The sequence below is a fragment of the Podarcis tiliguerta genome, assembly GCF_965153285.1.
Source record: "Podarcis tiliguerta genome assembly, chromosome: 3".
Classification (NCBI taxonomy): Eukaryota; Metazoa; Chordata; class Lepidosauria; order Squamata; family Lacertidae; genus Podarcis; species Podarcis tiliguerta.
The window spans coordinates 115,368,837-115,391,983 of NC_139536.1; the positions used below are offsets into that span (position 1 = coordinate 115,368,837).

At 43.7% G+C, this 23,147-nt stretch overlaps 1 long non-coding RNA gene across 1 annotated transcript in view; it reads left to right on the forward strand.

The window, feature by feature from the left end:
• Nucleotides 1-4,979, forward strand: part of LOC310675274 — a 64,330-nt gene extending 59,351 nt beyond the window's left edge. Inside the window, exon 3 of the long non-coding RNA XR_014510019.1 lies at nucleotides 4,871-4,979. This is a non-coding gene — a long non-coding RNA (uncharacterized lncRNA). The remainder of the gene's footprint in view (nucleotides 1-4,870) is intronic.
• Nucleotides 4,980-23,147: the final 18,168 nt, after the last annotated feature.

A 23,147-nucleotide genomic window follows, 5' to 3' on the forward strand; every position in this document is an offset into this window, starting at 1 on the left:
TTGATTTGTAACACAGTTCAAGAAGGACACTGACAAACTGGAACGTGTCCAGAGGAGGGCAACCAAAATGGTCAAAGGCCTGGAAACGATGCCTTATGAGGAACGGCTAAGGGAGCTGGGCATGTTTAGCCTGGAGAAGAGGAGGTTAAGGGGTGATATGATAGCCATGTTCAAATATAGAAAAGGATGTCACATAGAGGAGGGAGAAAGGTTGTTTTCTGCTGCTCCAGAGAAGCGGACACGGAGCAATGGATCCAAACTACAAGAAAGAAGATTCCACCTAAACATTAGGAAGAACTTCCTGACAGTAAGAGCTGTTTGACAGTGGAATTTGCTGCCAAGGAGTGTGGTGGAGTCTCCTTCTTTGGAGGTCTTTAAGCAGAGGCTTGACAGCCATATGTCAGGAGTGCTCTGATGGTGTTTCCTGCTTGGCAGGGGGTTGGACTCGATGTCCCTTGTGGTCTCTTCCAACTCTATGATTCTATGATTCTATGATTCTATTCTATGATTCTATTTTATAATATGATCGTGCATAGGAGCCAGCTCCTAGGGGCTATGAGGGCTTTGGCCCCCCCAATAAAATATTTGATGGGGCCGGGCCCCCACAAAGATGATGGGCATTCCCATTTAAATGGTGTGTGTTCACTGTGTCATGTGATTCATTATGCAGGGCGGGGCTTACCTGGGTCCCCACAATATTTTGTTCAAGTTGGCACCCCTGTGATCATGGGACATCGAGAAAGTATAAAACAATGTAACTACATAAGAATCATTCCCAAAATGTAATTATTAACGAGCCTTTCATAACGTGTACAAACTCAATGAGTGGTGTGAGCTTCCTTTTGCCAGATAATCTCATTTATATTAGGTCTAATTTGAGACAAACAATAATAATCTCATCTCCTCATCCCAAAGAAGCCTTTCTCTTTTCTTAAAAATCGCAGTTCACAACAATATGTCATGGAGAACTGTAGAAGAATAGCCAGTGCTATTTTCCAGCACTTTGTTTGAATGGCGATTCCGGATCACAGCTAAGATTGTCCTCAGTATCAGTTGATGCTCTTACTCTCATTTTGAAAAGATATCTACCCATATTCTGCAAATAAATAAATAAATATTTTGGTACTATACTATAGTATTCTATACTATATCGCACTGAAATGTTTAAGTGTTTTATTGATTGTCCTTGAATGTTCCCACCACACTTGCCATCCCATCCTGCCACACACTGTGGCTCGCCACACCCTTTGAGAACCACTGCTATACATCCTAATGGCTGCTTGTCATTAAAACTCAACTCTAAGTGATGTACACTGTGAGAAAGGTCCTAGTTTTCGCAAGATTTCAGCCAGGGCCGGCTCTAGGATGAGGCAGTGAGGCAGCTGCCTCAGGCAAGTGATATCGTGAGGCGGGGAGGGGACAGAGCTGTGAGTGCCATGTGGCCCGGCCTGCCCTCAATCACAGTGGAAGATACTTTCCTTTCACCTGTATTGGAGTAAGATTCAACTGCAAGTCCAACTAACCTCTGTATGTGCCTTTGGGGAGGGCACCATATTGCCCTTCAGCTCAGCAAACTTGTCCTGACCTGATTTCAGCAAACTAATAGGGTTTCCTTTGTACATGGGCTGCTGGTCTTTAGTATGAGGGCGACTGGGGAATGACCCTTGTGTGCATAAAGCTCACAAAGGATGGGGAAGCTGTGGTTCTCCAGATACTGCTGGACTACAACTCCCATCATCCATGACCATCCGCCATGCTGTAGTCCAGCATGTAGTCCAGCAACATCTGGAGGGCCAGAGATCCCATGGACAGTAATACTAAAAGGAAAGGGAGTTCATGATGGCTGGGAGTTTGTTAAGAGGGAGATAGTAAAAGCACAACTTCAGGCAATACCAATGAGATGGAAACATGGAAGGTGCCTAAAGAAGCCAGGGTGGCTATCTAAAGAACTTTTAACTGAGTTAAGATTAAAAAAGGATGGGTACAAAAAATGGAAAAGGGGGGAAACCACCAAAGAGGAATTCAAACAAATAGCCAGCACGTGTAGACACAAAGTCAGAAAAGCTAAAGCACAGAATGAACTCAGGCTTGCTAGAGAGGTTAAAAGCAACAAAAAAGGCTTCTATGGGTATGTTCGTAGCAAAAGGAAGAACAAAGAAACAGTGGGGTCGCTCAGAGGAGAAGATGGTGAAATGCAAACAGGGGACACAGAAAGGGCTGAACTCCTCAATGCCTTCTTTGCCTCAGTCTTCTCCGATAAAGAAAACAATGCCCGACCTGAAGAATTTGGAGGAAATGATTCAGCAGAGGAAACACAGCCCAGAATAACTAAGGAGATAGTACAAGAATACTTGGCTAGTTTAGATGTATTCAAATCTCCAGGGCCAGATGAACTGCATCCAAGAGTATTAAAAGAACTGGCAGATGTGATCTCAGAACCACTGGCAGTCATCTTTGAGAATTCCTGGAGAACAGGCGAAGTCCCGGCAGACTGGAGGAGGGCAAATGTTGTCCCTATTTTCAAAAAGGGGAAAAGAGAGGACCCAAATAATTACCGCCCAGTCAGTCTAACATCAATACCAGGGAAGATTCTGGAGCAGATCATTAAGCAAACAATCTGTGAGCACCTAGAAAGGAATGCTGTGATCACCAATAGTCAGCATGGATTTCTGAAAAATAAGTCATGTCAGACTAACCTGATCTCATTTTTTGACAGAATTACAAGCCTGGTAGATGAAGGGAACACAGTGGATGTAGTCTACCTTGATTTCAGCAAGGCATTTGACAAGGTGCCCCATGATATTCTTGTAAAGAAGCTGGTAAAATGCGGTCTTGACTATGCTACCACTCAGTGGATTTGTAACTGGCTGACTGACCGGACCCAAAGGGTGCTCATCAATGGTTCCTCTTCATCCTGGAGAAGAGTGACTAGTGGGGTGCCACAGGGTTCTGTCTTGGGCCCGGTCTTATTCAACATCTTTATCAACGACTTGGATGATGGACTCAAGGGCATCCTGATCAAATTTGCAGATGACACCAAACTGGGAGGGGTGGCTAACACCCCAGAAGACAGGATCACACTTCAAAACGACCTTGACAGATTAGAGAACTGGGCCAAAACAAACAAGATGAATTTTAACAGGGAGAAATGTAAAGTATTGCACTTGGGCAAAAAAAATGAGAGGCACAAATACAAGATGGGTGACACATGGCTTGAGAGCAGTACATGTGAAAAGGATCTAGGAGTCTTGGTTGACCACAAACTTAACATGAGCCAACAGTGTGATGCGGCAGCTAAAAAAGCCAATGCAATTCTGGGCTGCATCAATAGGAGTATAGCATCTAGATCAAGGGAAGTTATAGTGCCACTGTATTCTGCTCTGGTCAGACCTCACCTGGAGTACTGTGTCCAGTTCTGGGCACCACAGTTCAAGAAGGACACTGACAAACTAGAACGTGTACAGAGGAGGGCAACCAAAATGGTCAAAGGCCTGGAAACGATGCCTTATGAGGATCGGCTAAGGGAGCTGGGCATGTTTAGCCTGGAGAAGAGGAGGTTAAGGGGGGATATGATAGCCATGTTCAAATATATAAAAGGATGTCACATAGAGGAGGGAGAAAGGTTGTTTTCTGCTGCTCCAGAGAAGCGGACACGGAGCAATGGATACAAACTACAAGAAAGAAGATTCCACCTAAACATTAGGAAGAACTTCCTGACAGTAAGAGCTGTTCGACAGTGGAATTTGCTGCCAAGGAGTGTGGTGGAGTCTCCTTCTTTGGAGGTCTTTAAGCAGAGGCTTGACAACCATATGTCAGGAGTGCTCTGATGGTGTTTCCTGCTTGGCAGGGGGTTGGACTCGATGACCCTTGTGGTCTCTTCCAACTCTATGATTCTATGATTCTATGATTCTATGATTCTATGATTCTATGGGATCACCATTGCTGGCCTAGAGTGTTATCTGACACACAAAACAGGCAGTTTCTGGGTCCTCAGAGTTCCATGCCACTACACATTGAAACCACTTGCTCTGTAGATGTCCCCTTGTCCTCACACATCTCTGAGGAACTGGCTTGTGTCTGTGGAGAGAGATGGATAGACTACATTGATAAATTATAGATATTTGCATCAACCGCAGCCATTGCAATGTATTTACAACACATAAAAGCAACTGAAACACATACAACTGTCAAATTAAATTAAAAATTATACGTATTAAAACACAGAAAGCACCACAACTGTCTGTATTTTAATGGCATCTGCAATGAAATACATATATATATATGTATATATATACATATATACATATATATATATATATATAGGGCACATTCTTTTCTACAATCCCATTACCTTTTAGAGAAAAGTGTCCTTATTAAATTGTTCAAAAAAGAAAAGAAAAATCAGAACTGAACTCTGGAACAAAGTATCTGAAACAGTAAAATGTCCTTAAAGGCCAATTAGAAATTGCAATACTGGGAGTTTTACTACATGTAACTCCACTGTAATTATCAATCAATGGATTCAGTTGAAAAAAACCCTCAAATTCACAGCTGGGGAAAAAGATACTAATTATTTCCTGTTAATTAAGACTGTGCTGGGACTCAGGCTTACCATCCTTCAAGTAAAGGATTGACACATCAATGCTAATATAATGCTCAAGGTCCTTTTCAAAGGCTTTATTTCTAATGTTAATAAATTGGTGTCACATTATTTTAAGTGTCTTAAGCAATCATGCCATTATCTGTCATTTAAACACGGCATGTCTGTATAAACACAGAGGGTGATATAATAACATCGCCAGGGACAAAAATTGGGATGATTCAATTTGCTTCCGAAAACATGAAATTTGAATCATTTGTCTTTTGACAGGTTTGTTGGAAGACCACATCAAAGGTAAAGACTGTTCATAAAGTATTAGTTTGTTCACTTGACTTCAATATAATTTTTTTCAGTGATGTCTAGTGAACAATGTAGAGCTCTGAGTTGATGTTTTATTCAACAATAACATCTTTTTAGTGCCTTGTACGAGTTGTACTTTTATTTATGTCAAGGCCATTTTATATGGCCAACAGCGGCTTAATCTCACAAATGGGTAATTGGCAACAGATTCTTTTGATGGATTGGGGTAAATCTGGATTAAACAGGCTGTCTCTTAATGCCAACACCATCATGTGGACTCTGCCCAAAACTGCATGAGCAGCAGAAGAGAAGACTCCCTGAAAAAGACCCTGATGTTGGGAAAGATGGAGAGCACAAGGAGAAGGGGATGACAGAGGACGAGATGGTTGGACAGTGTTCTCGAAGCTACCAGAATGAGTTTGACCAAACTGCGGGAGGCAGTGGAAGACAGAAGTGCCTGCCGTGCTCTGGTCCATGGGGTCACGAAGAGCTGGACACAACTAAATGACTAAACAACAACAACAAGCTGCAACCCCACAGAAGGCATTCTTCAAGAAGTACCTCCAAGTTGGCCAGCAGAAAATGTGGCGTGGCCATTCAGCTGTGGGAGAAAGGAAGGAATTGTTCCTGGTCAATGAAACCTAGTAAGCAGTGCAAAAATTAGGAAAAACAGTGCAATACAAAATGTTATACTTTATTGCTATATACAATCAAGTCTTAGAAGCCAACAAGACTAAAATGTTTACAATAGATTTGCGTGATAAAATATCCTTATATAGAGACTTGAGAATGATAAATTGATTTACCAATATATGCACATTGAATAAATGTGTATGGGCACATGTTGAAAATAGTCACCCATTGTTCACATGCTCAGTGTCCATGGGAAGTGAGTCCTTAATGTGTGATGGCCTGCTATGCCATGTGGCTGGACATGCACAGCCTAACAACACTAGAAAAAAGGGTAAATTGTGTTCCCCTTTATGGAGGCAGTGTTGGTTTGCCCCTCTCACTGTCCTCGGAGCTTGCATACCGGTAACCTCCTCTGGCTGACATCCAGACAGACCAGGGAGATTTTGATAGGCGACATTTTCCCAAGTGTGGGTAAAATGCACAACCCCCTCCTTCCTGCTTCCGCAGGGGAAAGAAAATAAGTCAGAAATCTATTTTCATGATGTTTATTTCTGACATTACAGCACTAGAGAAAAACACGTCCTTTCAGTTCAGTTCTTCTAGCAAGTCTGACAAACTTCCTGAACATGTGCAGTCGGAAGGTTTCAAGTTACACTCTTCACAAAGACTTATCCAGCCTGTGAACGTCCTGGGAAATTCTTCTTTCCCGCAGATAGGCGCATCATGTGATGTCAACAATCTGGGTGTCTGCAGCGGTGGTGTTTCCATATACTGACAGGCAGAAGGGCAGTTTGGCTGGGGGCTGGCTGGCAGGCCTAAGCATTTCCTGTAGTGCTTACTTCCATTGGACTGGCAGTGCTTGGAAAGCATAGGAAAGGGATCTAGAGTGTTCTAACATAAGCTGCTTCCCGTGTTTCATGACACTGTAAATGGTCCCTTATTTTAAGAGAATGTCCATCTGGAAACCCTAAAGGGAAAAGAGGTTATCGCTCTGAAAGAGGCAGCAGGGCCTTTAGGCATCATTAGAGTGCGTGAAACTACAGTCTACCTGGGCCACATCTTTTACGAGCAGGAGCTGTCATTTCACTGCCCACTGAAAACCTATTTATCTGCCATGGAGAATGAAAATGAGTTCTTTTTCGTGTGCAAATGCCGGTGGCAGATTTGCCTGGCCTAACTTTCACAATTTAACAAACTTTTGTCATTTCCCCCACAGCCAATTTAGCATATTCTAATCTGTTCCTCCCTCCTCACACACAAGACACACACAAACACCAACTCCCACCACCATTCCTGTTTACTATCTCTTTCCAAATAAACATAATATTTTTTAGCAATGACAGGTGATTACCAGTCTCTCACTCAGCCCTGGTAATTCATTTGTGCCTTCCAGCAGTCATGAGTCATGGGTCTTTTACACTTGTCAAGGAAACCTAATCCTTACCCTTCATGGGCTAGATATCCTAAAGATGGCTGAACATGTAATTGCCTTGAAGTGTAAAATATTTCCCACATTATTTATTATGCTATTGCCAGCTAGTACCTCTATAGTTAAGGTTGTGTCAGCATTTTCATTATAAACCTATATTTCCAGCTGTAAAAAACCTGCTGGAAGGTAGAGCTGGTGCTTGATCAAAATTAGGGACTGCTTACTGGGAGGGATAAGGGGTGCCGTGAGGCCAGGCCAGTTTGGAAATGTGGAAGCTTTCTGGGTTGTGGTGGTTTCTCTAGACTTTTTTATTCTTTGGGATGCTCCTCCAGGTGTGTTTAAGAAAGGCACAAGATTCCAGGCTTTATGTGAATGCTGTGATCCAAGCACAAACAGTTGCAGTGTCGGCACATGAAATACCACACCACAGCTTTCCCAAGCATTGTTCTTATCTGAATTTCTGTTCATTGTACTGACGCAGTAGTTCACCTAAGATGAGGTATAGGAAAGTTACCTGCCTTGGATGCAGCCTAAATAACAGTGTGACAAAGGCCCTGGCTCTAAATAATGTGAAGAAGAGTTTGGATTTGATATCCCGCTTTGACACTACTCGAAGGAGTCTCAAAGCGGCTAACATTCTCCTTTCCCTTCCTCCCCCACAACAAACACTCTGTGAGGTGAGTGGGGCTGAGAGACTTCAGAGAAGTGTGACTGGCCCAAGGTCACCCCGCAGCAGCATGTGGAGGAGTGGGGATGTGAACCCGGTTCACCAGATTATGAGTCCACCGCTAGTAACCACTACACCACGCTGGCTCTCACAAGCCTTGCCTCCATGATAGGATTGTGGTTGTGGGCTGCCAGGAGGCATCTCGGTGATTTTGAGACACAGGATGAAGTACCAGAGGTGAGTCTATTCTTTGATTCAACAGCACTCTTCTTAAGTGTTCTTATTTATCTTTTTGGCAGTGGCATAGCTAATGCCTAGCAACCACATGGGAAACTCTTCTAGTCCCCAGCAGTAGGTGACATGGTCTTCCCTCCAGAAACAGGGGCTGGGAGGAGTTTCAGATGGTTTCAGTGGTCAGCTGATGGTAATGATGCTGGCCAGTGCCGATGTCAAGACAAGAGCAGAAGTTCAGGTTCCCACTCAGCAGTGGTTGGCAAGGTATCGTGACTTACCTGACCTCCCATCACCGGCATCACTATGGCTTACTGGGAGGGAGAGGAGCAATGAGGCAGCAAGTCTGGCACAGTGCAAACACACAGATGGGAGCACCAGATTGGTTCTGCCATTGTGTCTGCACCACACGGATCTAGCTGCCGCCGCCTCCCTCGTGCTCCACCTCTTGGTACACTGCAGCAAGGCCACGGCAGGGAGGTCAGGTAAGTGCTCCCACCCTGCCAATTGCTGTTAGTCCCACTGTTTGTGAGAGGTGGACAAACACAACAGGGTTACATTGCAGCATTTTAAAAGAAGTGAAGGCAAACACATTCCTATTTAAAGATGGAGACCCCAGGAAGATAATTAAGTCCAGGGTCAAAAATTGCCTAACCCCACCACTGATGCCAATCCACAGAAGCAGACTTTTCCTTCATCTGTGTGACTGCTGCGAAAATATTATTGGCATCCATCTGATTTGAGAGACAATGGAGTATGTCTCTGGGGGTGAAGTCAAACCGCTGGAGGTTCACAGCACCTTCTGTGGCGGCAGAGACCAGTAACTCCTGCGTTGTTTTGCTGCATGAGCAGTACCAAAGTGACCTCTCCTGTATGGAGGTCCTGAGCTACCCAGATGACAAGACCCTCCTCTCGGACTTGCTTTCACTTGCTTTCATAAATTATATCTTAACCCTCCAAAGCGAATTTTTTTCCTAAGGAAAAATAATTCAGGAAATATTGCCATGAGCTTTCACACTTCTCAGGCAAAAGCAGAGATCTCACTCTCCTTGCATTCTGTAACAGTCTAAATGTGTGACCACGGGACAAAGTAGTCACTTATCAAACTTCTTGGTTGCAATTGGGAAGAAGGAAAAGATGGCAGCAGTGTCTTGGCAGGTGACTTCTTCAGAACTGGAAGTTGCTCAAGGCTGGATGCTTGTTAGGTTGTGATGGATTCTTGTCCCAGCTGTATAATTGCTCTTGATATTTTGAAAATAATAAATAAATTGTGCCAAACAGTGAAATGATTGAATTGTTTGTCCAGTGTCACTTGCATAGACCAAGATGATGCTGAAAGAGACAAGGACTTTGGGCTAATTTTATCCTCCCATATGTCAGATTGATTGTATGTTCAGTAGCTGAAAGGGCAGAGGCTGTTCAACTACATGGCATCGCACACAGGAGCCAGCCCACCCTTATCCCAGTGGCAAATTTTTGAATGTCATCATGGGTTTCTGCCTGCCCTCAATGCAGGCACCTTTTTTCTTTCTGTTTTATAGGAAAGCTTAAGTTAAAAAAAAAAAAAGGGGGGGGGGGAGGTATTGCATGCAGAATGACTTGTATTTTTACCACCTGGAAGGGCACTGTAAAGTTTTGCCTGATCCACAACAGCCCAAGTGGATTTTCATCTCAGTAGAATGATATAGCTACAGCTGATTAAAATGGTACCAACATTTACAATTTACTACTTATGGTAAAATTTTTTTTAAAGAGGAACAAATCAGTGACCACAGTCTTTTATTCATTTATTCCTATCATCCGAGGCACAATCACTGCTAACTGAAAACTTCCCCCATATACCTGTCCTTCGTATAGTTGCACAATTTGAGTACAGCTTCCGTACTTTCTTCCTGCATAAAATACCGCTGTGCTTTAGCTGATGCAAAATGTGATTTGCTGTTTTGTTGCTGATGACGGTTACCTAAAAACCTTGTGGGATCCTCAGGTGTGTTAGTGGCTGTACTCCCCTCCCAACAGCATGAGATTCTGTTGGTGGGGAAGAGCTCCCTTGGTGGGAGGTGGAGAGAGGCTGGTTGTCTTGTCCCAGCGGGGAAATGTGGTGTAAATGAGGATGCCCCCCATATGTGTTTTTTGTTTTGTTTTGCTTATTTATTTTTGCTGTTGGGCTGTTCTTATTCAATGGACCCATTTGTCCATGCATGATTATTGGTTGCTGAATGTTTGAATGTTTTCTCAATAAAGGTGATGGAATCATTGTGGTAGGCGCAAGGAGAAAGTGGTTGTCAAGTGATTGTCTCTGTGGGGGTCATATGTTTACATTAGTTTTGTGTTGTGTGAATGTGTGTATGCGAATGATTTTGGTGGTTCCATTACAGGTGAGAACCTTTTTGTAACAGTTATTATATTTTCTATTTACATGTTGTAATTATTATTTTGTTGCTTAGGAGTTGCTTTTGCGTTATTAATTAACTTGTTTCACTTATGTACCTTTTTGAGATATTGATTGTTGCTTAATTACCTTACTTAAAACATGATATGTATTATTATTAGTAGCAATAGTAATATTAAAAAATGCTTTACTTACAGATTTGCGGTCCCAGTCATGCGTTGTCCTATGCAGCAACAATAGCTAATGCAGGCAAAATATTCTTGGGTAGAAATAGGAAAAGTAGCTTCAGAAATGTGTTTGAAGCTGGGAGCTATTGTGAGACATGTCCTCCATCCACGGCTTACATTGTGAAGAAAAGAGTGGAGAAAGGAAGAGAAGAAGCACATCAACTCATCTCTCACCAGAGGTGAGGGGTCATGACTTAACTGTGCCTACTCTAGCAGTTAGGACACTGTTAGAACACTTAAGCCCTTCATACAGCAATCATGCATAGTTATGTTTGACTGCAAATTTCCCACAGATCCATATTTTTTTAAAATATGTCTGGAATGTTTTAAAGGAGGACTTTAAAAATACTACCCCTAACCGCAACCATGGTACAATTTCATTTCCTACTGGTGCAACAAAATAAAATACGCAAAAACTTGAGAAGTTGTCTTAGAGGTCATTTAATAAAGGCTGAGTTAGAATCAATACTGCAACTGAATAGATTGTATAAATTTGCATGCAGCTGGTATTAATTGTGATAATTTCTTAGAATAACATTATGAGCTGTTTTGCTTTTTGCTATTTGTGTTCTTAATACCAAAGTGATGTCCAATTACGTCTGTATTGCAGTGGTACCTCGGGTTAAGTACCGGTCCTTAATTCATTCCGGAGGTCCGTACTTAACCTGAAACTGTTCTTAACCTGAAGCACCACTTTAGCTAATGGGGCCTCCTGCTGCTGCCATGCTGCTGGAGCACGATTTCTGCTCTCAGCCTGAAGCAAAGTTCTTAACCTGAAGCACTATTTCTGGGTTAGAGGAGTCTCTAACCTGAAGTGTATGTAACCCGAAGCGTATGTAACCCGAGGTACCACTGCATAATGGAACCAAAAGTGTATCACAATCGTAGAACAATTACAGAACGGAACTGCAGAAATCCGCTCATCTGCACCAGCTCCTACACTGGAAAAATAAAATATGACCCCTTACAATCTGTGAAAGCTTTGAAAGTTTACATCTAAAAACATGAAGTGTGAATTAGGAATATACCATCATTCTTGTGTTCCTCCCAAAATGGTTTGATACTTTGCATGTGGTCCATAGCTGTCAACTTACAGTTTTGGAAATAAGGGACCAGCAGCCAAAATAAGGGACCTGCAGCCTCACCCGCTCCAGGCACTCCAGTCTTCCTGTCATCCTGCAGTCTGGTCAAACTCATGCTGGTAGCTTCGAGAACACTGTCCAACCAACTTTGTAACCAGAGGTTCAACTGAATAGAATCTGAATCACATGCACCACAAGGCCTATGCAGCCTCAACTTAAGATGGCTCCCTGGCCTGGCTTTGCACTGCAAAGTTTGCAGCAGCACGTGCAACAAAATAGCGTCCAGCATTCAAAAAACCCCTCAGCTTACATTAACTAGCAACACACACACAGCCTCCCCCCCTTGCCACGAGATCGCCAGTCACCCACCATTTTAGTCAACCAGCTTTCTTTTCCCCCATAAGTCAATCGAAGGAGCCTCCAAAACAAATTCAAAAGCCCCCCTCCCAAAAGATCTCCTTTCCTTTCCCCCCACCATGTGCCCGCACTCTAGACAGACCTTTTCACTGGCAAGGGTGAGTGGGCCGTCGATGATGTATCCATCCGATTCAGATCCGAGCACTCAGCACAGGTATGTTCAACGTCTGAGCCCCTTTGAGCCAAAGGCAGAAAGCCCAGCCAGCAGCCAAACGAAGCCTCAAGGAAAACCACCGTCACCTCTCCGCTGGGAAGCGCTGAGCAAAGGCGAGTCCCCAGGGAACGCAGCCGATTTGATCAGCACAAGGCATGCAAGCTCCACCCCCCAGTCGTTCTTAGACTTCTTATTGGGTGAGCAACACAGCCAAGCAATGCAGTTGGAGCCTCCCTCCTCCCTGGCTGGCTGGCAGGGAGGGAGGGAGAGGAGCTGCTTCCTTTGAAATTTAAGGGACATCATTTAAGGGACATCCATCAATAAGGGACAGCAGCGGGACATGGCTGGAATAAGGGACTGTCCCTTCAAATAAGGGACGCTTGACAGCTATGACGTGGACTGAGAGTGTGCACGTGAGCACCTACTGCAACCTCTGGAGGGTCACAGGTTCCCATCTCTGTGTGAGAGGCAGTGCCAGTTCCCATCTCTGTGTTAGAGGAAGCACCAGTTTGCTGTTGAGGAACACCCTGTCCCCACCTTTGGCAGAAATGGACATAGTCAATTTTTCACCAACGACACTGAAACATGTAGTTCCAGCGCATTCACTGGCAGGAAAGGAAGGTCCACTAGGGAACTGCAGCTTCCCACCTCCATGGTCTCTCTCTCCTGCTAAGTTGGAGAGTGCTTGAGGGAGCAGGGGAAGGTGGCAGAGAGTACTTAAGGTGCCCGTGGAATGGGGCACTTTTTGCACCCCACATCCTTGTGAGTAGGGATGGGGGGAAAGTTCAATTCAGTTCACATTTAAAGGTGAACCCACCTAATTTACACTTTCTGGAAGAATACACAAACTGAAATGCAGCCATCTTTCAAAGTTCATGCTTTCCCAGATTTTACAGCCATGTCCTCCAGCCCAAAATGTGTACAAAAATGCATATACTGGTGAGAGTATATACTTAAAAATGTGCATATTACTGAAACTAACGTTCAAAACCTGCATTATATTAGGGGGGAATGATCGGCAAAGAACATCTATTAGACAAAATAGCATGGAAAATTGTGAAGGTAGGATAAATTCATGCCAAAATGTTGATGAATTATCATGAGGACAGGTTTTTGGGTTTTTTGGGGAGGGGAAATGCAAAGTGATGTGGAAATGTGGAGAAGTGAACTTAACTCTAAAGAAAGGAAAGAAACTGAAAGAAACTGACCAATTTGCTCATTCCTACTTGCGAGTAATAAAACAAAGGCGGTCATTTTCACCACAGTAAATACATATTTGGAAACTTTTATATCACTGATACAGTGAAGGTTTGGCTGCAGCCCCCTGTGAGTGTGCGCTCAGTGTAAATCCCAAGGTTGTCATTGTGTAATGCATGAAGTGGTAAGATTTAACATGTCTGACATCTGCTGGCTAGGCTCACATCTGCTTTTTTAGGATCGCTCATCCTAGTCATACGTTTTGTTACAGAGATGGTTTGGTAAGGGGAATCCCCACCAAGAAAAAGACAATACTGTTGATGTGAGAATGCAACATTATTTCCCTTTGTCATTAAAATACCTCTGTAACACAACCGCTGTTGACAAGATACAACAAATAACTCTGCATTTCCAACAAATGTTGACTCTTGAGTATATCAAGGAAGCTACAAATCACATTGTATGTGTGGGGGGGGGGAGGGGGAGTACTAACAAGGTACTTTAACACTTGCAGCTCAAAAGCTTTGGATTTTCTTTCTTTCAAAAGAATATTGAATTTATTTGCTCATTAGCAACAAAGGTAGAAGCACTGGCTATTAATGAATGTGGTGAGAGCAGCATAGATTCGCTTGAGATGGATGTTTCTGAAAACAGAATTGCTTGGAGCTGGGATGTGGTCAATAGCAACTAGAATTCTCCATTAGTGCCTTGTGGAGGTTGACAGTTCTCTTATGGCTCACGGTGACCATTTGTGGAAGTGGGACACTGGGCTGCGTGATGTGCAGGTACACACTATATAGAACAATGGGAGGACTCTAGCATCACACATTGTTGAATGTGTCATCAGCACAAACATTCTGGCTTGCTGGAGGGAATGATCCCCTCCTGTCCACTGTTTTGAGGGTTCTCCTGCCTGCCTGCCTCAGCCAGTTTTGGGAGGCCCAGGGGGAGGAGGGGGAAAGCCCTGTTGTGCAAGCAGAGGTCCTTGAGCAGGGCTTCTGTTGACAGGACTAATTAGGTGAATCCCGCCCAGTATGTCAACTATCCCTCCGCTTTAGAGTATCTGAACCAAATATGAGAATCATGTGTAATTCCTTACAGCGTAACTCCCTCATCTGGATTTCCAGGCAATGGTGTCTTGGTGCAGCACAACAAAGTGGAATGTACTATTTCAGACCTCAAGTGGGGGACCCCAGATTTGAGTGCTTTCTCTTGCTAAATAAAATGCAAAAATAAAATGCATGCAGTAATGAAACCTTGAGGGGAAGTTCTAGCCTTTCTGCTCTAGTTTTCCATTTTCAGGCCAGTGGATATGTAAGGAAGCATTAAAAAGCGATACGCACCTGCAGTGTGATGTGATGCAGTCCATTATGCAATCTCATTTCCCACCTTGGTCCATTGCATACATAGAGCCAGCTGAGGTACAATGGTTTCCAGAGAGCTTCAAACCTTCAAACCACATTCACTGAACGGCAGCAGAGAGTTGAGAACAGGATTGCACCCATTAGCCCCTGCCCCACCAATTTCCACACATTAAGTAGAAGGCTTGAATGCAGCCCTATGCGTGATTGGTGACCCTAATTTCCCAGGTTTCCTGGATGCATCTTCCATGGAGAATGTGGGTGGAACAAATAGGTGCATTCCAACTCACCACCACCAATGAACATGGTTTGAAGGTGTGAATATGGTTTGATAAATGAGAGGGATCATGTTCTTCTCATATGATTTCTCTGCACAGATCTTACACAAAAGGGTACAAGTCAAAATCAGCAGCTCAGCAGCTGTAAAAGAAAAAGAAAAAGATCTCACTAGGCTGATGCAAATTAGCAGAACGTGGAAGAGAAATGCAGTAGTGCATCCACACAAGCTTATGATTCAACCACCTATTTGTCCTCTCTGATACCATAGTTCACATACTTTAGGTGGTCCTGCTAACAGATATCCACATGTCCTCAGTCTTATTTGAGTTGTGGTTATAATTGCTAATGAGAGCACTGGCCCTGCATGGGGGATGTTTTGATATATGAGTTCTTTATGTAGGAGTGTGCCATTACTGGCTGCAGAATCTAGGCCTTCTTTTGGTTGTGGGGTCAGAAAAAGTGGAGGTGAAATGGCTGTCATCTGGGTGGGAGAACTGAAGTACCTCTTTTGCAGGGACAACATTGCAGTCAAAAGGGTTCTGCCTAAAGCTTCCTCCTCTGTTGCTTGTCCCCCCCCCCCCCTCCATTTCAGAAACCCCACACAAGAATTGCACTGATGGTGGCTTTCTGCTAGTGCAAGGCTATTGCAATACTGGCATAATTATTTTCCAGCCACATAACGTTGGACAAGGTGTTTTGGAGCGAACCCCCAGAATGAATTCTTTGTGAGGAAAAATGGACAAAACTTTTAGGGCCTGTAACTAAAACAAACAATTAGGTCTTAAGTGAAAATGAACTAACAAATGACATATTTTGGAATGCTGTGGTCAGCTCATGTGACTAGGAAGGAACTACAGTGGTACCTTGGATTAAGAACTTAATTCGTTCTGGAGGTCTGTTCTTAACCTGAAACACCACTTTAGCTAATGGGGCCTCCCGCTGCTGCCATGCCACCACTGCACGATTTCCATTCTCATCCTGAAGCAAAGTTCTTAACCCGAGGTACTATTTCTGGGTTAGCGGAGTCTGTAACCTGAAGCGTCTGTAACCAGAGGTACCGCTGTAATCAAAGGGGCATAACAACACTGGAACGGCTGATAGAACTTCCGTTGGGTGCTAGGTCAAGTAATAATTGCAACAACAGTGTGTAACAAATCATTTTTCTAAAAAAAGATTTTGACACTATGAAAAACATTGGAATGCATTGAGCTATGTTGTCTGGATTGTCAATGAAAATTGAGTAAAATGATGAGAAAACTGCTTGTGTGGAAGCATCTCAGGCCATTAACTTATCAAAACATCAATAGGGAACATACTGAATTATTTAGTCCACGTATTTCCTTTGTATGAGAAATGTTGCACACAACTGCAAAGATCGGAAATGGACAAATGCTGACAGTCCCACGTTCACTACATACGATCAGAACTCCAGCAATATGAACAACCCATGACAATCACAAACAGGTGGCAACCCTGCACAAACAGGACTTTTTGAACAGGGGCTGCCCCGCTCGCTTGAGGGTTGGGGAGTGGGTTGTGTGCACAGTGGGGTCTGCATGCATGGAGCAGTCCTCTTGACACCGGGAGTAGGGGAATGAGGCGGCTCCTGCTTGGGGGAGACCTCCATGTGGGACGCATCAGAACCCCGCAGAGCTTTGGATCTTAGCCAAAGCCTCTTCCCTGAAAGAACCTTTAGTCTAAATAGACCCCAAAGCTGCACGGTGGGAGTTGAAAGAGAGATAAATCACCTTCTCAAGGGCACACAGCATGTTAGAGGCAGCAGGATAAGAACTCAGGGCTCCTGGATGCCAGAATGAAGCTTTGTCTGTAAGATCACAGATGCATGACTGACGCTTGCGATAAGGATAAACTATATTTTTGTTTCAAGAACAGAACTGATAAAATGAGAAACGGCTCGGCGAAGCATGCCAGTCGGTGTCAAAGCCTCCCTGCTCCTCAAATCAAGTGTCTGTGGCCCCTCTGAAGTCTCCTCTTTCTGTGCCCTGCACCCTTCATCTTTTTTCCCTATGACATTTGAGGTCTTCACCCAGGAAAGGTAACACGGTTTCTTTAAGAAAATACTTATAGTAATAAAAAATGACTTTAACCGCAAAAACTAATAATTGCTAAGGAGCCAATTAAATTCTGAAAGCGAGATGAAACCCTTCTTATTTCCCCTGGTGATTTTCTGCTTTAAACTCGCTTCCGTGTTGGGGTGGGGGGGAGAGGGAAGAGCGGGAGAGAGGGGGGGAAAGAGAAAGAAAATATAATTTCAGAAGCTGACAGAACTCATTGTTCGAGAAATTTTAAATTCAAAAAAGTTAATAAAGCTCAACTATAAGATGAAGGGAATTTGCATTTCACAGATTAACAACATGTACAGCAAGAAAGGCGATCCGCCTTGCCCCAGGTGATAATTTAAGAAACCTTTGCATATTTTATTTAAAACTGGGCCCAGTTTGGCTGGGTAATAAAACAGACAGATAATGATTAGAAGGTCGGCCCTTCAGGGCACACAGCTTGGGCCCTAGCAAATACCAAACAATGATCCCACAAGCCTGGCTTGCTGCAGATTAGTCTAATTGCCTGCTGATGTTTTATTTTTTTTTCCCTGAAGTTCTTTCCCTCCCTTCTCCTTGAAACGCTAAACAGGGTGGCAGTTTTGGTATTTGCATTTTTTATTTTTTGCTGCTCATTGCACACATATATACTATCTCTCCCCCCCTCTCTGTGTGTGTAATTGTATGTATATTCATCCGTGTGCACAAAATGTGCATTTATTGTGCATATAAATATACCAAATGTGTATGCGCATGCACACTTTAAGTGATTTTACTATTGTATTTTTATATGGTAGTAACCTCCCCTGGACCTTATGGTGAAGGGTAGGAAATCCTATAAAATAAATAAATACACACACACACATCTCTCATAAACAAATTCCATGTGTGCACACATATAATACACATTGACCCTGTATATATGTAGTATAGTATAACCTAGTGGTCCAGAAGCTACATAAAAAAGTATGCAAGGCTCCATAGAGCACTGATGTACCAAACATGGAGCATTATATGAGCATGGACTGCTTCAACTCTTCACTATTGAGGAATCCTTCCTGACTAATTATCTAACACTTTCTCATGTGTCCTTCATGTACACACACTGGAGGCCTTCTGTGTGCACTGCAGTTGCTGGCCTGTGGTTAATGTCTATTTAATCATTCTCCCACATAAGCACCAAATTCTACATGCATCCTAAATGCATTGGAAGTAAGACCTTCTGATTTTAATGGAACCGATTTCCAAGCTAAAAAGTGTGCCTGAGATCATGGCCTTCCTTTTAAGTAAACATGAGCTCTGTAACTCTTAAGAAAGCTGTAAAAGATCAAACGGTTCATCAGGTTTGCTTTTCTTCTCCTTTGCTATAAATTTGGAGCTGATAATAACTTCCTTGTACATAGTTTATTTGCAGGTTTGTGTGATATATCCACAAACTCTAATCCCCTTGGCTATAGTTCTCTGTTAATTATGTGAGACCAAAAATTGCTGGTGGTGTGAAGCAGGCTGTTCTGCAAAGCACACAGGTGAGAAAGATCTCTAGGATTTGGTGTCACCTGGTTGCTGATGAGGGAAAAACATTAATGTGATGAAGGAAGGGTTGCCCTTAAGACTGTAAAAGGAGGTTACTGTTCAACACTAGTTTGTCTGATTGCAAAGTTTGAATGTACAGAATAAAAAGTATGAGCAAATACAGAGAGTCCCACCAGCGAAGGGTCATCGCTGGGGGTGAACAGAGGTACTGCCGCACCACCCAGAGTCTGCCCAGAGTCTGCCCTTAGCATGCCAGTGCCTGTCTACTTGCTGTACAGGGGTTGAAACTGATTTTCAGCTGCTTCCTTCTTGCTCTCAGTGTTGCCCTTGTAGAACTCAGCAGGCAGAGGGTAAGAACAAAAGCAGAATGCTGCTGGCCTCCCTGACTTCTGCCCCACCAGTCCCAAGCAAACTTTCCCCACAATATTTTGTCTATATGAAATGCTGTGGTTAACTCTAACCCCCTTTGCACCTGCTAGTTTGGCAGTGCCTTTGGTGTGTCTGAGCAAAATACCGTATTTCTCTGCTGAAATTTAGACAGCCCCTTTCAAAAGCCTCTTCCTTTTTGTTTTGTTGTGTTTCCCCTTTCCTTCTTGATGGCGACTTTGCCTGTCAGTTTTGTGTCACTTGCTGTACATGCCAGAAATGTCACTTGGAATGACAATACTAGGAAAAGGTCAGGGCTATTACTGAACATGCTTGGAGCCTGAAGCTCAATCCAGTCAAGACACTGAGATTCAGCTTCAGGAAGTGATTGGGAAGAAGTCAGCCACGGGGGAAACAGAAGTATTTGGCAGCATTGGTCCATGGAAACAGTTCCTTAGGGCTCTGATATTTTCTGGTCCAGGTAGCGTATGCTGTGCAATTAGCACCAAGAGCTGGCATATGTACAAGCAACACCGACCTGTCAGGATCTTTCCACAAAAGTATACTAACTGAACATTGGCTGTATGCAAGAGTGTTGCCTATAAATCATACCTTGGTTGTGCATTTGCCTGGCTGTCAGCGCAGAGTGCTTCCTCTTACAGGTGCAGGGGAGGGAATTCATTGCATCTCACCTTTATCTCAGCAAAATTATTCTCACTGAACAAAAGATGAGCAGCAACTGAGAGAAAATTGGATTTAGACCATTTACCACCATTCACACCTTTGCTAATGAGCACTCACACTCACACTGTGGGTGCCCTTTGCTTCGGACCAGGGTTATTCTTTGCAGGTTCACGCCTAGCCTCAGTTAGTCAATTTACACTGCTGGAAGGTGGGGCCAGTCCAGTGGCGTAGCGTGGGGGGTGCAGGGGGGGCCGGCCGCACCGGGCGCAACATCTGGGGGTTAGGGTTAGGGGGCGCAAATCCACGGGTTAGGGGGCGCAAATTACTTGCCTTGCCCCGGGTGCTGACAACCCACGCTACGCCACTGGGCCAGTCAGATAAATGGGGTGGGGGAGCTTCACCCCCCTAACCCTCCCTTTGTTTGATGTTTCTTGTTTACAGGTTAACTGTTTTGCTTCCTGTTTAGCGGGCGCTGCTACAGTCTTTTGACTGGTTGCTGTTGAAGAGCCGGAAAGAAATTTTCCTGCATTGGCAGGTTTTGTCTTCCACATAGCAATTTGTCACAACTTTGGGGGTTTAAGGCCTTGGGCAGAATCCTTTAGTCTTTCCTTCCCTGAAATTGGGGGGGGGGGGATGAAGTGGTGACTCACCCCCCCCCCCCGTGCGGCGGTAATTCCAGGGTTCCCTCTTAAAGGGGTTTGTATATGGGTGTCACTGGCCATACACTGAAAGGTTGTCAGTGAACTACCCTGCGTGTGGAGATATGGGGTGTGCTGCCTGTGTACACATGCATCTTGCAGAGCACCCCCATATCCCATTCATCCTGAGGAGCCCCAGTTCCCCCGGCTGGGGGGCTGGGAGGGATACACGCCCAATGCCTAAGCCAAGGTCTTCCTACATTTGAAAGTTTAATAAAGTTGTGGCCAAATTTTAATTCTATAACACATTGTCAGAGTCATTATTCCTTTCTGGTGGTCCCTGGGGACTGGGGTGGTCACTGCCTGGTCACGCAAAACAATCCTGGTCACTGTAAGTCACAAGAAGCCAAAGATTCTTTTGTGGCAAAATAGCAGTTCATGTGTGACACAGGGCACCATCATATTGCTTTCTCCTGTAACGAAGGCACAGGGAAACTCAGGTCAGGGGCCCAAAGTAGCCCTCTAATCCTCTCTGTCAGGCCCTCCCCATACACCCTCCCCAGACCACACCCTCCCTGGCAACTTCCTGAGTGTTTTTGCCGGCCTGGCCTTGAGCTCCAACCATGCCTCTTGCTTGTAAAGGGTGTGTGTAGCAACTAGCTTACTGTGCAAAGCTATGCATGTTTCTCTGCCCCACCATCCACTGGCATGTGCACCCCACCCCGAGAAAATTGTGCAAGAGGTTTATGGCACAGTATATTGATCCAGTGTGTAGGCTTGTGTTGTGACATCCTCAGTTTGCAGTGTTTCCTGGCACCAGCCCTACATCTTTGGTTGCCCACTGGTGAGGGCAAAGACAGACAACAGGGAGATGGTTTCTTGAGCGTAGAGATCCTCTACCTTAAAGAAAGTTCACCAAAAGAAGTTCACCTGCCAAGGCCCCATGACTGCCAAGTCTCTCCCCCACACCAGGTAAATACAGGTATGGCTTTCTGGACTTCTTTCAGTTTGTTGCTGCTTATTGTATTATTTGCATACGTTAAAACTAATATTTTATAATTTGATTGTATTGTGTCAAACTGCTCTTTTATCATCTTATATTTGTCTGAGTGCAAAACCTTCAGTAAAAACAATTTTAGGCAAACTGGAAATGACTTTTGCAAATAAGGAAGCAAATAACTCCTTAACTTCAAGCATGCTCAGAAGTCCTTAACCTAATTGAAAATATACAGTGGCTGGTTGTCACTCCTTGCTTGTGAAAGTAAGGCTAAGCTAGAACTGAATGGTGGTGTCATATGTATATGTGCAATAAACCTGGAGAAAATCCAAACAAGTTGAAAATCTGGGAGAAGGGGGAATCAAATGTTAATTTGAATTGAATATGTTAATTGTCTATTTTATTACAAAACTTAAATCTTAATTCTTTGATGAATTAAGGCAATAATATTGAGTGTCAATTTGCTAAATCCCATAGGAATATCTAACTAATTTTTTGTTGAACAACTCATTGATGTGTTTATTTACAAAATTTGGCTTTTAACAGTTGTTTTTAAAGTGTTTTACAATATACTATATGTAATAGAAAAATGACACTTTATATATATACACACACACACATATATAGTATATATAGTGTGTATATATATGTGTGTGTGTATACACACACACTTTAATAAATTAACAGGAGAAACTAAAGCACTGTAGGTCTAGAATAAAACTCAAATAAGAGTCTAAATTAAAGGGACTGACGGACCAAGTATGTTCTCATCTGGCTCCCTAAAGAGCCGTGTTTGGTCAATCAATGCCAGAGGATGTGCTCTGTGTGTCTCCTTGTGAGGAGGCGTGGAGGGTGGCGATAAGGGAAGGGCCTTTTCAGTTGTGCCTCTCCAGCTCATGGAATTAATGAATAACTGTTTTCTGCTGATGACGTTCTGCCTTTATACTGAGTTTGTTTATAAGTCACTGTAAGGGTTTTATTGTAATCGTTTTATTGTTTTTAATGCTATGCCTGTGGCCCTTACTTCCTTGTCAGTTGCTTAAGATACTCTTTTGTAAATGGTATGTCTAATAGTATAGTGGTGACGTAACATTGGACTAGTGGAACTGTCCTCCTTCAGGTAGCTGCAAATCTTGAAGTCATGAAGAGGGCCTCATTGTCAGATATTAAAGCAAGGCAGTGATGCAAAATCCAATTTTATAGTTGTTAAGAACATGTTTAAATCTTTATCACTGAAATAAATGGGACTCTATGTGGGGATGTTTAGGAAGGTAGGAGAGGATACATTGTTTTGATATTATCCTTCCTCATTCACGCTAGTGAGCAAACAACAGAGAACATTCCCTTGCAGCTTATAGTGAAGCAGTTGATGACTCGCTAGAGTCTTTCAAGTAAGCAATCCAGTCTGGCTTGTCCAGTCTGGATTGTTCCTGGTAAATTTCCCCTTTAGGTAAAGGTAAAGGGACCCCTGACTGTTAAGTCCAGTCGTGGACGACTCTGGGGTTGCGGCGCTCAACTCGCTCTATAGGCCGAGGGAGCCGGCAGTTTGTCCGCAGACAGCTTCCAGGTCACTAAGCCGCTTCTGGCGAACCAGAGCAGCACATGGAAACGCCGTTTACCTTCCCGCCGCAGCGGTACCTATTTATCTACTTGCACTTTGACGTGCTTTTGAACTGCTAGGTTGTCAGGAGCAGGGACCGAGCAATGGGAGCTCACCCTGTTGCGGGGATTCGAACCGCCGACCTTCTGATCAGCAAGCCCTACGCTCTGTGGTTTAGACCACAGCACCACCCGCGTCTCTCTTTATTTCCCTCTTATTTCCCCTTTATTTCCCTCTTAAAATAAGAATGACGCAACACAGTCTTCTTGAAAAATAACAGTAAAGTTTTACTCACATTCA